We start from the raw sequence: 13187 nt of genomic DNA on the forward strand, positions 1-13187 counted from the left end.
TTAAATATCTCCTAGGTACATAAAAGTCCATATTTTCGAAATTGATTTCATTGTCTCTCACCTCTCAACCTCATCTAATAAATGGTACCCAGATGTTTTCACCAGCAACTTGGGATTGATTTTAGATCTTTCTCTCATCTCCTGCATCTAATAATAAGGGAGCCCCACTAAACTTACTCATCAGCTCCTTCTTCTTTATCCCCTGTATCCCTGCCCTATCAAGTCCAGTTTCCTTGCATCTCACATCAGCTCTAGCAGAACCAGTCTCTTTGCCTCTTGTTCTTCACATTGTTTTGCTAATGTTCATTCCACCTGGAGCAACTCTCTCATTATGTCAGACTTACCACCAGAGCCATGCTCTCCTCTAGGGAGTCTTTCCAGTATGATCTCATTCTCCTCTCTAGGCTCAGTCTCCTGTGTGTACCTCCATCCCTGGAGCTACCACACGATTTCATCACTGCCTTTCCCCAGGGCAACTTTGTCTCTTATGGCACAGTAGTTAAGAGCTCTGACTCTGGTGGCAGATAGCATAGATTAAAATTAATTCTAGTACGTTTTAGTTGTATAACTGGACAAATTATTCATCTTTATGCTCAGTTTTCTCACTCACTATATCAAGAATGATAATAGTGCCTACTTAGTAGTTTTAAATTAAATTAGTAAATGCAAAGAACTAGAGGTGTTAATTTAATACTGTCATTCATTTTTGTGGCTCTAATGCTTTAGTAAAGAGCCTAGAAGACTAGTTTTTGGTGGCTTGTTTTTTTTTTTTTTTTTAGGGGAGAGGGGTGTGTGTGGGTGTGTGCATGTGCACACACACACGTGTACCAGTACCTCTGGCAGTCACTGTCCTTTAGCTTGTTCATTCAAGGATAGTGCTCTACCACTTGAACCAAAGTTCTCCTTTTGGCTTTTTGATGGTTAATTGGAGACAGATGTCTCATGGATTTTCTTACCTGAGCTGGCTTCGAACTGTGATCCTCAGATCTTAGCTGCGTTAGTAGCTAGGATTACAGGCATGAGCCACTAGCATTTGGCCTACAAGATAAATTATTTGGTTCATGTGGCTTGAACTGAAATGAATTGAACTACCTTCCTCCTTCCCTTTCTGATTCCTTTCCTTTCTTTTCTTTCTGGTCTTCCTCTTTCCCTTCCTCCTTCCTTTCCTCAATCCCTCCCTTCCTCCCTCTCTTCCTTCTTTCCTTCCTTTTCATTTTCTCTTCTTCCCTCTCGTCCTTCTTTCATTTTGGCCTTTACATACATTCCTTGCCTACTTGGTAAATACATTTTTTTCAGATCCAGCTTGTGTGAGCTCTGTCTGTAAAAACATGCCTTCCTATCTCAAGCAGCCAGTCACTCTACAATGTCCCTTTTACATTGTGTGATTTGTGTGTGTGTGTGTTTATGTGAGTCCTGGGACTTGAACTCAGGGCCTGAGCACTGTCCTTGAGCTTCTTTTGCTCAAGCTAGCACTCTAAGACTTGAGCCACAGCTCCATTTCCAGCTTTTTGGTAGTTTATTAGAAATAAGAGTCTCACAGACTGTCCTGCCCAGGCCGGCTTCAAATGGTGATCCACAGATCTCAGCCTTCTGAGTAGGTAGGACTACAGGCTTGAGCCACAGGTATCCAGCTGCACTGTGTGATTAAGCAGCAGATATTTTTTTTAACACCTGCTGGGTTTTAGAAATACAAGATTTTTTTCACTTAACTCTTCACAAAAATTATTGTCTCTATTATGGTGATCAAAGAAAAGGCATCTCTAGTGGGATCATATAACTTGCACAAAGTCAGATGGCTGTTAATTGTGACAGATTGAGGTTATAGCCTAACTTCAAGTTTGCAAGGCTGCTTCTCCACCTATGAGCTGTTGGGAGTAGTCTATCCCAGCAGATGGCTCTGTTAAGGAGAAGTATGTTTCCCAATAAGGCCTAAAGTTTCCTGGGTACAAAGTCCATACCTCTTCCTTCTGGCTCTCTCCACCGTGCCCAATAGGGATCTAAGCTGGCAGAAGGGTGGAGGCAAAGAACACTAATTGAACAGTAATGAAAGCAGCTCAGCCTCCAGGGCCCTCTTGGCTGTGTTTTCTGTTCCAGCATCGTTGGGGGACTGTGAAAAGCCTCCCTGGAGTCTGAGCTCACTGGGCTCTCTGGGCAGTGAGGTCAGCCTCTGGTTCTGCCAGGCCCCTGAGCCCACAATCACACTGACATCACTGTGTTTCCATGAGTTTTGTTAACAGATCTTTGCCTGAAACAATGTCTGTGATTTGGGGAATCTGTCTCTTTTGCTCAGACATCTCTTCCTACATCTCACCCTAAGTTAACTGCCCTCTGAAATCGTAAGCTTCACTGAGTGCCCTTTGTTCCACTCATAAAAGGTCTGAAGTCCTTGACACAACAACCTAAATTGGGAAACACCAGGGATTACAAAAAAAATAATGTAAAATAAAATAATTATCCCCAGTGATTTTGTCAGACCCATAAAAGGGAAAAGCTGAGCAAGAGGAAGTCAGGACAACATATCCACTTTTGGGATCTGCCCTTCTTAGCACTGCTCTACTTTAGGGTAGTTGGAAACCAAAAGGGCTTTGTGACATTGTAAAATACATATCTGGTCTTTATCCCCAGTTTTGTGTTATATAACTTTAAAAATATTTTAGATCTAGTGATGTAGCTTCTGATATGCTAATGAGTTGAGATGGCTGGGAGCCCCTGTATAGATTTGGGATGCATGCTATTCAAAGTAGTGTTAGTTGAGACATTTTCAGCTCAATCCCAAGGAGAGAGAAGGCCAAAGGTTAAGTTGATCTTCAGTGGCCAGTGATTATGTAATGAAGTCTGCATAAGAAATCCTAAAGTAAGCTGAGCACACAATGGCTCATGCCTGTAATCCTTAGCTACCCAGGAGACTAAAGTCTGAGGAACAAGATTTGAAGCCAACCACAGCAAAAAAAAAAAAAAAAGTCCATGAGACTTTTATCTCTAACCAGCAAAAAGCTAGATGTAAAGCTGTGGCTCAAGTGGTAGAGCACCAGCTTTGAGCAAAAAAAGTGAAGCAAGAGTGTGAGACCGTGAATTTTATCCCCCATTTTCAGACACAGACATACAGGCATACATAGATACACGAACACGCAAGCATGTACATGCACACACACACACACACACACACACACACACACACGAAACACATGGAGATCCCTGGAGGGTGGCATGTCTAAAGATGGCATGGGAGCTCAGTGCTCCTTCCCAGTACCTAGCCCTAAGTGTCTCTTCATCTGCACCTTTTATAATCAACTAGTATGTGTGTTTTCCTGAATTCTGGGAGCCTTCCAGCAAGTGAATGAGACCTGAGGAGGAGGACTTGTAGGAATCAGTTTATAGCCAGAGGATCAGAAGCTCAAGTTAAAAAACAAAACAAACACTTGGGGCTATGATGGGCCTTTGGAGGGGTATGGTGACAGTCCTGAGGACTAAGGCCTCACTGTGTGGACATGGGACGTGACACTACCCCCAGGTAGAATGTGTCAGAACTGCATTGAATGGGAGGATGGCTGGTGGTAGTGGCTTACATGGTGGGTGAGATGACCACCCACACTTGGTGTCAGAGCATGTTATGAGAACATAGTGGGAGGAACTAAGTTTGAATTTTCTTTTTTTTTTTTTTTCTGTGTAGTTTCAGAGGCTTCAACCCTGAACCTTGGGATTTTTAACTTGTCGGTCTTGGACTTTTCTTTTTTCCAAATTTTTATTATCAAATTGATGTAGGTCTTGGACTTTTCTATAGAAATATTCTTTCCCTTCATTTTTGCTTTCAACAAATAATCATTAACCACATGGTTTCATTTACACTAACACTTGGCACTCTGAGATAAGTTGTGTGAGCATGCACACATACATGCAGACATTCACCAGTCTTGGGACTTGAACTGAGGCCCTCAGGCCCTCACTTGGCTTTTTCATCCAAAGCTAGTGTTCTACTCCTTGAGCAATACCTCCACTTCTGACTTTGTGGTGGTTAATTTCCACGGCTGGCTTCAAATCACAATCCTTAGATCTTAGCCTCCTGATAGCTAAGATTACAGGCATGAGTCACTAGCACCAGCTTGAGATATGTTTTAAAACAAAAATTAGATACTCTTTTTGAAATTCCTGCAAAGCTCCCATTGCACTTAGAATAGAATCCATAGGTGTTACATGTGGTCCAGCCAGTCCCCACTCTTTGTCTGGTCACTATCATCCTGTCCTGTCTTGTCCCTCATATACACCACATCGTAACCACTTCCGGCTTCCACAACTTAGGTCTCTGCTGAAACCTGAAAGGCAAATCAGAGTTCATGGGTCTTGAGTTAGTGACTTCCTCAGAGACAATAACAAGTAGAAAGTGACTGACAAGTTGAAAACATATACCAAAAGCCAAAACTGATATGGAGACCTGACTCTTCCAGAAGGCAGCACTGAGCCCAGCACCAAGGCGGACAACTTCTCTACTAGAGAGGGGAGGCACTGGCTGTATTAGTGTCCCTAGTGGCTCTCTGTGTGATCACACTGGCTGAGGGGCCAGCTAATGAGGTGCACAGCCTCATGTTCACATGAAGACCCTACTGTTTCCCTTCATAGCACTCTTTTTAATGTGAAATTATACATTGGTTTGCTTCTTTGTTTTTTTCTTCCTCACAGGCTGTAAGTCTAAGATGGAGGAGCAGAGATTATGTATGATTGCTACTGTCTAAACCAGTGCTTCATTGTAAGCACTCAATATTTGTTGGCCAAATAAATGGTAAGAAAAGGTCTCCAGGGGCTGGGAATATGGCCTAGTGATAAGAGTGCTTGCCTCTTATACACGAAGCCCTGGGTTCGATTCTTCGGCACCACATATGCAGAAAATGGCCAGAAGTGGCGCTGTGGCTCATGTGGCAGAGTGCTAGCCTTGAGCAAAAAGAAGCCAGGGATAGTGCTTAGGCCCTGAGTTCAGGCCCAGGACTGGACAAAAACAAAACAAAAGGTCTCTATATTCAGAGATAATTTCATTTATATGAGCGAAGCAGAATAATACACACAAAGCAAGTGTTATTTTTCCCCATAAATTGAGTATGAGAGAAATAGTGCCTTGCTTTATTTCTCACCAATCAAAATCTACCTCCAAATTCTCATTCTGCTGGGTTAACAAGAATCTCAATCCAGAGTCGGGAAAAGACCCAAGTGGCTTTCCTGGAAAACACTCAAGAATTTCCCACAAAAGATGCATTTCTTCCTAATCTTGATTGTCCTATGCCAAATCCCCCAGCTTCCAGACCATTCTTCCTCTAAGGAAGGAAGCATGGTGGGCTTTAGGATTCCTTGTGTGTGACTGGAGTCAACTTGGTAGTCATCTTTCTAGTATCTTACTAGTCTACGGAACCTCTAGGGGGCAGGTTAGAATTCTCATCTGCCTGGGGACCCCTGCCCTTCCCCACCTGAGAAAACTGATCCCTCCCCTTTACCCTTTCAACCTTATCCCTTCACACACTAGCAGGCTCTCTTTCTTCCCACCCTCTAGCATCAGTCCACTAAAGAGCTTCTCCTTCTTTCTGACTAATTTCTTATCTGCCTGCTATGCAAATGGCTCTACCAGAAGAAGACATCTAAAGCCTGACTCCTTCCTAGGAACAGAAGATGTAAGTCCAGAGAAAAACACAATATTAAAACTAAAAAGCTAGGCATGGGGGTTGTAGTCCCAGCAACTTGGGAGATAGAGATAGAAACATTATACTCTGATGTCAACCTAGGCAGAAAGCTTGAGAGTTTCGTGGAAATCTGAATACAAAAGCAAAAGGACTAGGGATTGGCCTAAGTGGGAAGAATTATTGTCTAGCATATGCAAAGACCTGAAATTAAGTTTCAGTGTGATTGTTATCATTGCTGCTGATGATATTACTTGCCAGGCACTCTTAGATACTACAGAAACAGTGGCAAAGTAACAAGATCTCCATTCTTATGAGACTTATAATGTGGCTGGAGGAGAAAAGGTATTCATGTGTGTGTTTGTGTGTATATCTATATGTAAAACTTTAGAGTCAGTAGGAGCTACTTAAAAAATTAATGGACTGTTATCATCAGGATGATTATCATAAAACATGCAAAAATTAGTAATCATTGGTGTCAGATACCTGTGGCATATACCTGTAATCCTAGCTACTCAGGAGGCTGAGATCTAAGGATCATGGTTTGAAGTCAGCCCAGGTAGGAAAGTCTCTGTGAGACTCTAACCTCCAATAAACTATGAAAAATGCTGGAAGTGGAGCTGTGGCTCAAGTGGTAGAGCACTAGCCTTGAGGGCCATGGCCCAAACCATGAGTTCAAACCCCAGGACCTGAATAAATAAACAAATAAGCCAACAGATAATTGTTGGTGAGGGTGAATACACTGGAATCCTTGTGCACAGTTGGTGAGAATATAAAGTGGTACATATCTGTGGAAAGCACTATGGTAGGTCCTGAAAAAGTTAAAAACTACTGCTGGAGAATGGCCTCAGAGGTGGGGTGCCTGCTTAGCAAGCATGAGGCCCTGTGTTTCAGTGCCAGAACCATCCCAAAAACACATTAAGAGCTACTATATGACCCAGCAATTCCCAGTGAATCTATACTTAAAGAATTGAAGGAAGCAAGTCAAACCGACACTTGTACTCCAAAGTCTATATTTGTTTATAGTCCACAACAGCCAGAAGGTGGAAGCCTCTCCAAAATGCCCATTAACTGATAAATGGGTAAGCAAAATGTGACAGATACCTATCATTCACACAAAAAAGAAATGGGATTCTGTTCAAGGCTACAACATGGGCAAAACTTGAAGACATGAAATGATTGTACGCTGACGAACTACTCAGAATAGTGAAATTCATAGACACAGAAAGTAGAAGAGTGGTTACCAGGAGCTTGGGGATGAGAAAAATGGGGCATCATATTGTTATTGTTATTTTTTTTTATTTTTGGCCAGTCCTGGGCCTTGGACTCAGGGCCTGAGCACTGTCCCTGGCTTCCTTTTGCTCAAGGCTAGCACTCTGCCACTTGAGCCACAGCGCCACTTCTGGCTGTTTTCTGTATATGTGGTGCTGGGGAATTGAACCCAGGGCCTCATGTATACGAGGCAAGCTCTCTTGCCTCTAGGCCATATCCCCAGCCCTTGTTATTGTTATTATAAAGGTGATATACAGAGGGGTTACAATTACAAAATTCATGTAAAGAGTTCATTTCTTTCTGGACAGTGTCACCCCTTCCCTTGCTCTCTCTGTTTTTCCCTCGCATCTCCACCCACAAGTTGTATAGTTCATTTTCAACATAGTGTCAAGTGAGTACCACTGCTGCATTTGTTAGCTCTTTATCCCTCCATTTCTGTGCCTCCCTTCACCCTCCCTAAGACATAAAAACAAATAAGCAAGACCAAAAGAAAATAAAAAACAGCAACAAAGAAAAAAAACCTGATTCCATTTCCTGGAATTCATTTCCATAATTATTATTTTGCATGATCAATGCACATAGGCACTAAGCCTTTGTGCCCCTCTTGGCATCATTGTTCATGGGTAGAGAGTTTCGATATGGGAGGAGGGTGGGATGGTTGCACCAGTTGCAACCATGGTTGTGAATATACTTAGTGCCATTGAACACACTTAAAAGTGAGTGTAAAAGGTACAATCATATGTTGTATACAATAATTAAAGTAAATGTTCTGTAAGTGGAGTGATAACATAGAGCCTACACTCTAATGGGATTCCCCCCAAGGGAGAGGTTCACAATGTAATGGGGCCCGTGGGGGGCCCCCATCCCTCCAAGAGTCCACCATTCAGAGACAGTCTCAAGTAAAAAGATGGATTTATTGGGGAAGTTAAATGTATACTGACTGGCCAGGGTCACAGCCCAGACTCGGGAGCTGGGACCGCGTGCCCCGGGCCATACTAGGGGTCAGGTTGTAAAGGCAAATACCACATGGTCAAGCCTGCCACACGCAGGTTGGCCAATGAGGCTACAACACTTACAGAGCATGCCAGGTCACACACAGGTGGCCAATGGAGTTACAATCTGCCTCATAGCAACTGTTTGAACCAACCTATCATTTTAGTTAAACTTGACACATGGATTTGGCGGGGCTCACATGATGCAGGCGGATACGCCTACTCATGGGAGTGCACAGGTTTAACCTTGCACGTTCCACTACTCAGGTGGTCAAGCAGTTTACACAAACTTATCACAGTGAAGGGGAACTTCCCTGGATAGGGCTTGGGAGATCTTAGTGAAGATAGAGTCGGCTTCTGCTCTCTTTAACAAATCTGAAATAGAGTCAATCTGACACCTCTTAATAGCCAGTGATGGTGCTGGCCAGATCTGACCTCCATATTACACACAAGTAGTGTCTAGATGGACAGTCAGGCAAGGTGTCTGATGAAGTGACATCACATTGTCAAGATCATTAATGATCATTCAGAGACAGCTTCCTGACAAGAAGTAGCCAGTGTTATGAAGAGAGTGGGTGGGATGGAATGATCAAGGGAAACTATCAAAAGAGGGCTCAAAGAAGGCCAGAGAGGAGAGATTGTAGAGAGCAGAGGGAGAGCCAGCTGGAATAGAGGATGGAGTCAGGAACTTGATAACCATGGACGGCTCTTTCAAGACAAGTACTGCATGTTCTCTCATAGTGAAGTGCCAGACTTTGAAGTCAGGCCCCACTTTACCACGCGAACCCCACCTTACCATGCGAACCTGAGATAAGCAGGCCCTGTGAGCAAACCCAGGACAAGCCCATTAGGGCCCAGTCGGTCTAGAACTCTAACCGCTGGGAATGTTTAACTCTGACTGCCCCCAGAGTGCCTCAAGCCCTGAGCCAATCAGATTTGTACCTGTGTCCTAATCTTGCTTGCTTGAACACCTGATTGTTTTGCCTTTATAAGCCCTGTGTAATCACAGCTCGGGGCTTCCTCCTAACCTCCTCTGTGTCGGTGGGGAGGACGAGGCCCGAGTTGCAGCTCGCTTGAATAAAGCCTTGCCTTGCTTTTGCATTTCGGAATGTCTGAGTCTCGGTGGCCTTCTTGGTGGTCGTCTCGCGACTTGGCACAACAATAGGTCCAAGCTAAAAAAAAGTTGACCTGAATATGAAATAGTGATTAATAGAGGTTGAAAACAGAGGGTAGATAAAGGAGGGTTGAATTTAATTAGTGGACACTATAAACACGCAAACACATACATACATACTTTATATTGAGTCCTATTAACATACACAGTATGTGTTGGCCAAAAATAAAGATAAAGGGGGCTGGGGATATGGCCTAGTGGCAAGAGTGCCTGCCTCGGATACACGAGGCCCTAGGTTCGATTCCCCAGCACCACATATACAGAAAACGGCCAGAAGCGGTGCTGTGGCTCAAGTGGCAGAGTGCTAGCCTTGAGCGGGAAGAAGCCAGGGACAGTGTCCAGGCCCTGAGTCCAAGGCCCAGGACTGGCAAAAAAATAAAATAAAATAAAAAAATAAAGATAAAAATCTTTTAGAATATATCTAAAATGTTTAAACTTAAATGCAGAATGTAGGACTTTGCATTAGGGATTGGCATGAATAATGATGCACACCTTGGGAGGTGGAGGCAGAAGAATGAAGAGGCTATTCATGGTTCACACTAGTAATCCTAGCTACTCAAGAGGCTGAGATCTGAAGAATGAGACTTAAAGATTGAAAGGATATGTCCCAGCCATCCCAGGGGACCATGCAGAGATAGTCACAGACAGGAGAAGGTTTATAAGGTTTATTAGTGGGACTGGCTTCTGCACCTTATCCAGGTGGTAGCTTACTTATATAGCTCTGGGGCTAAAGGGGAAGTAGGTAGGTCTGAAGGGTGAGTGGGAGTGGCCCTTTATAGCTCTAGGGCAGGAAGTTTATGTATGGGTGGATCTTGGGGCTAATGGGAGGAGCTGAGGACCTGAGGTGGGAGAAATGCTAACAAAGACAACCTGGGCAGAAAAGTCCATAAGACTCATGCAACTTTTATCTCTAGTTAGCTGGTGAAAAGTTGGAAGTGCAGATGTAGGTCAAGTGGTAGAGCACTAGACTTAACTGAAAAAGCCAAGTGAGAATGTGAGGCCCTCAATTCAGCCCTAGAACTGTCCACAAAATAAATAAGTAAAGAAACAAATAAGTCACCCACAAAATAAATAAGAAACAAATAAATACAATTAAGTTTTTATTGACCAAATAAAAAGGGACTTTGAAGCTACCTTTGAGCTACATAAGATTCCATTGTAAAATAAATACTGTAAAAAATTATTTAGACAAAAAGAAAGAACATTTTGTTTAAATGAATAGATGTTGAAGTGACCAGTGACTTTGCTTTTTTCAAGATGAGAGTGATCCAGAGAAAAAGGAGAATGAATGATACACAGGAGAGAGGAAATGCTATTTGACTAAAGGGCTTGAGTAAAAAGATAGAATCCAGACAACAGCTAGAGTCTGGGAGTGAGAGGTGATTATCACTATAATTCCTCTTCCTATATTAAACAATACTGGAACAAGTCCTGACCTTATGTTAAACACTGCAACAAGTGACAATAACTTAAAATTGGTTGCCAGGAAATTCCTGTTCTGGGAAGATAAGACCATGAATCAGCAAAAATGACTGTTTACTACAAGATTCACTTCAAGACCTTATGCTACCTGCATCCAGCCATCCAAAGCTACTTCAAATTGTCAAGTCCTAGCCAGTTCTGCAACCTGTGAGACCTACCTTAAATTCCTGCAACCAGGCGAGATTCTGGCAGCTCGCACCTGTAATCCTAGCTACTTACAGAAAGGGAGATCTGAAGATCAAGGTTGGAAGCCAGGCTGAGCAGACAAATCCAACAGACTCATATCTCTAGTTAACTAGCGAACGTGGAACTGAAGATGTGACTCAAGAGGTAGAGTGCCATTTGGGAAAAAAAAAAAAAAAAAAAAGCCAAGCAACAGTGCAAGGACCTGGGTGCAAGCATCAGTACTGGCAAATACAAACAAAACTGCGTAGACCAGGCCCTAAAGTCCTGTCCTAACATGCACAGTTTGAAATCTTAGCAATCTAACATGTGTCCTACCTGAACCTTGACAAATCTACTTCTAGGATGACCTAGAGGCTTTTTGATGGCTAATTGAAAATAAGAATTTTACCATTTCCCAGCCCTTGCTGGCTTCGAACTTCCTTCCTCTGATCTCAGCCACCTGAGTAGCTAGGATGACAGGCGTGAGCCAAAAGCACCCCCAGGTCAAGCATGTCCTTTTATCACTATGGACACACGTATCTATTTGGAATAGTAATCTGATACTACATTTTCATTTCACTTCTCACATTGTCCTAGCTTTGGCCATTGGAAACTCCTGGTGGGTTTTTTGTATCTTTGCAACAAGCCCTCTTCCTATTTTTTTAAAATTTATTTTAATTTTTTAAACTTTCTTGATTCTGTTGCCAGGAGGCCCCACCCCTCTTCTCCCTGTATGATTCCTTTCACCGAGGCCTCGGCATTCCCTCCTCTTTGGACCTCAGCTCCTCTTCCCGTCCCTTTTGTGGAGGGCTGAAGTGAGAAAACAGCCCCGCCCAGCCTTGTCTGTCACCAAGACAACGAAGTAGCCATGCAGAAAGCCCAGGGGTCTCTGCTCCCAGGCCTCCTTTCCCCATGGCATGCTGGGTCCTTGGGGCACGGAGGCCCCCCACTGTCACCATGGCACTCTGGTGCAGCTTCTCCAGGGAGCTGGGACTCCAGAGGGGCGGCCAGTAGCTCTGCTCCAGGTGCCACCAGGGAGGGCCTGGCTAGCTGAATGCCAGGCTTCCTGAGCGCCACCGGCTATCACTCTACTCATCTCAACTTCGGCAGCTGTATCTCCTACCCAGGGCCACCCAGCCCTGGGTTCCCCCTGCAAGATGGTCGACAACGCAGATTTCTCAGGTAGGACGTGGACCTGCACCCACCAGTTTCCATGCAGATGTGCATCAGCACAGGAAGGAGGCAGAGAGGTGGAGACCAAGGTGAGAAGTGAGCAGGTGAGCATGCTCATGGGGGAATTGCTTTGGACTTGAACTGTGAGCACAAGCACTGCTTTCATCGCTGCCTGCCTTCTCCCCACATCGCAAACACAGCTCCACAGCTGCCTGGACCCCACCTTCCTGCCACCAGGAGCTCCCGTCCTGACACCATACCTTTTCCTAGTATGCTAAGCCTCCTCCAACTCATCTTACAGATTGGGTGGGGGGGGGAAAGGGGGGGGCTGGGCTGGGCATTGTCTCTGAGCTTTTTTTTTGCTCAGGGTGTGCTTTACCACTTGAATCATAGCTTCACTTCTGGCTTTTTGGGTGATTAATTGGAGGTAAGATTCTCATGGACTTGTCCTGGCTGGCTTTGAGCCATCTTCAGATCTCAAGCTTCTGAGTAGCTAGGATCACAGCTGTGAGCCACCAACACCTGGCTATAGATTCCCTGTGCTCCCCCCCCCCCCCCACACACACACTGGAGCTTGAACTCAGGGAGGTCCTGGGTGCTGTCCCTTAGCTTTTCTGCTCAAAGCTACCACTCCACTACTTGAGGCACATATCCAGTTCTGGCTTTTTGGTGGTTCACTGGAGATAAGAGTCACTGACTTTTCTGCCCAGGTTGGTTTGGAGTCATGATCCTCAGATCTCAACCTCCTGAGTAGCTAGGTTTACAGGCATGAGACACCAGCCCTAGGCTCAGAATATTTTTCAAAATACAAATCTGAGCTGGGGGAAAGTAAAGGAAAGGGTGACATTGTTCATAAAGAAATGTATTCCTAACCTGACTTATGAAATGGTAACCTCTCTATTCAACACCTTAATATTTACAACAAATATAATTTTTTTAAAAAAATCCAATGAGCTAATCTCTTTTGATTGATCCTCTACTGCTACCACAAGTAACGTTTTTCATCCTTTCATTCCTTACCTTACCTTGTTCAGCTTCTGCCTCACTATCTGATTTTGATCCATGTTAGGAGCTTTCATGAAGAATAATGAGAAGAGGTAAGAGAAGGGACAATGCTTCTGTCCCTGTCAACTCAAGGAACCTTGAAATGAAATATACAGGGGTTCCTGAAGACTCAATGATTCAGTCAGGTGTGTTTTCAAAGGATATTGTGGCCATCAGTCTTCAAGACAGCTTCTTGCAAATTCCCTACAAAGCTCTGTGAAACATAGA

This window comes from Perognathus longimembris, chromosome 8, assembly GCF_023159225.1.
Source record: "Perognathus longimembris pacificus isolate PPM17 chromosome 8, ASM2315922v1, whole genome shotgun sequence".
In the NCBI taxonomy this organism is placed as follows: Eukaryota; Metazoa; Chordata; class Mammalia; order Rodentia; family Heteromyidae; genus Perognathus; species Perognathus longimembris.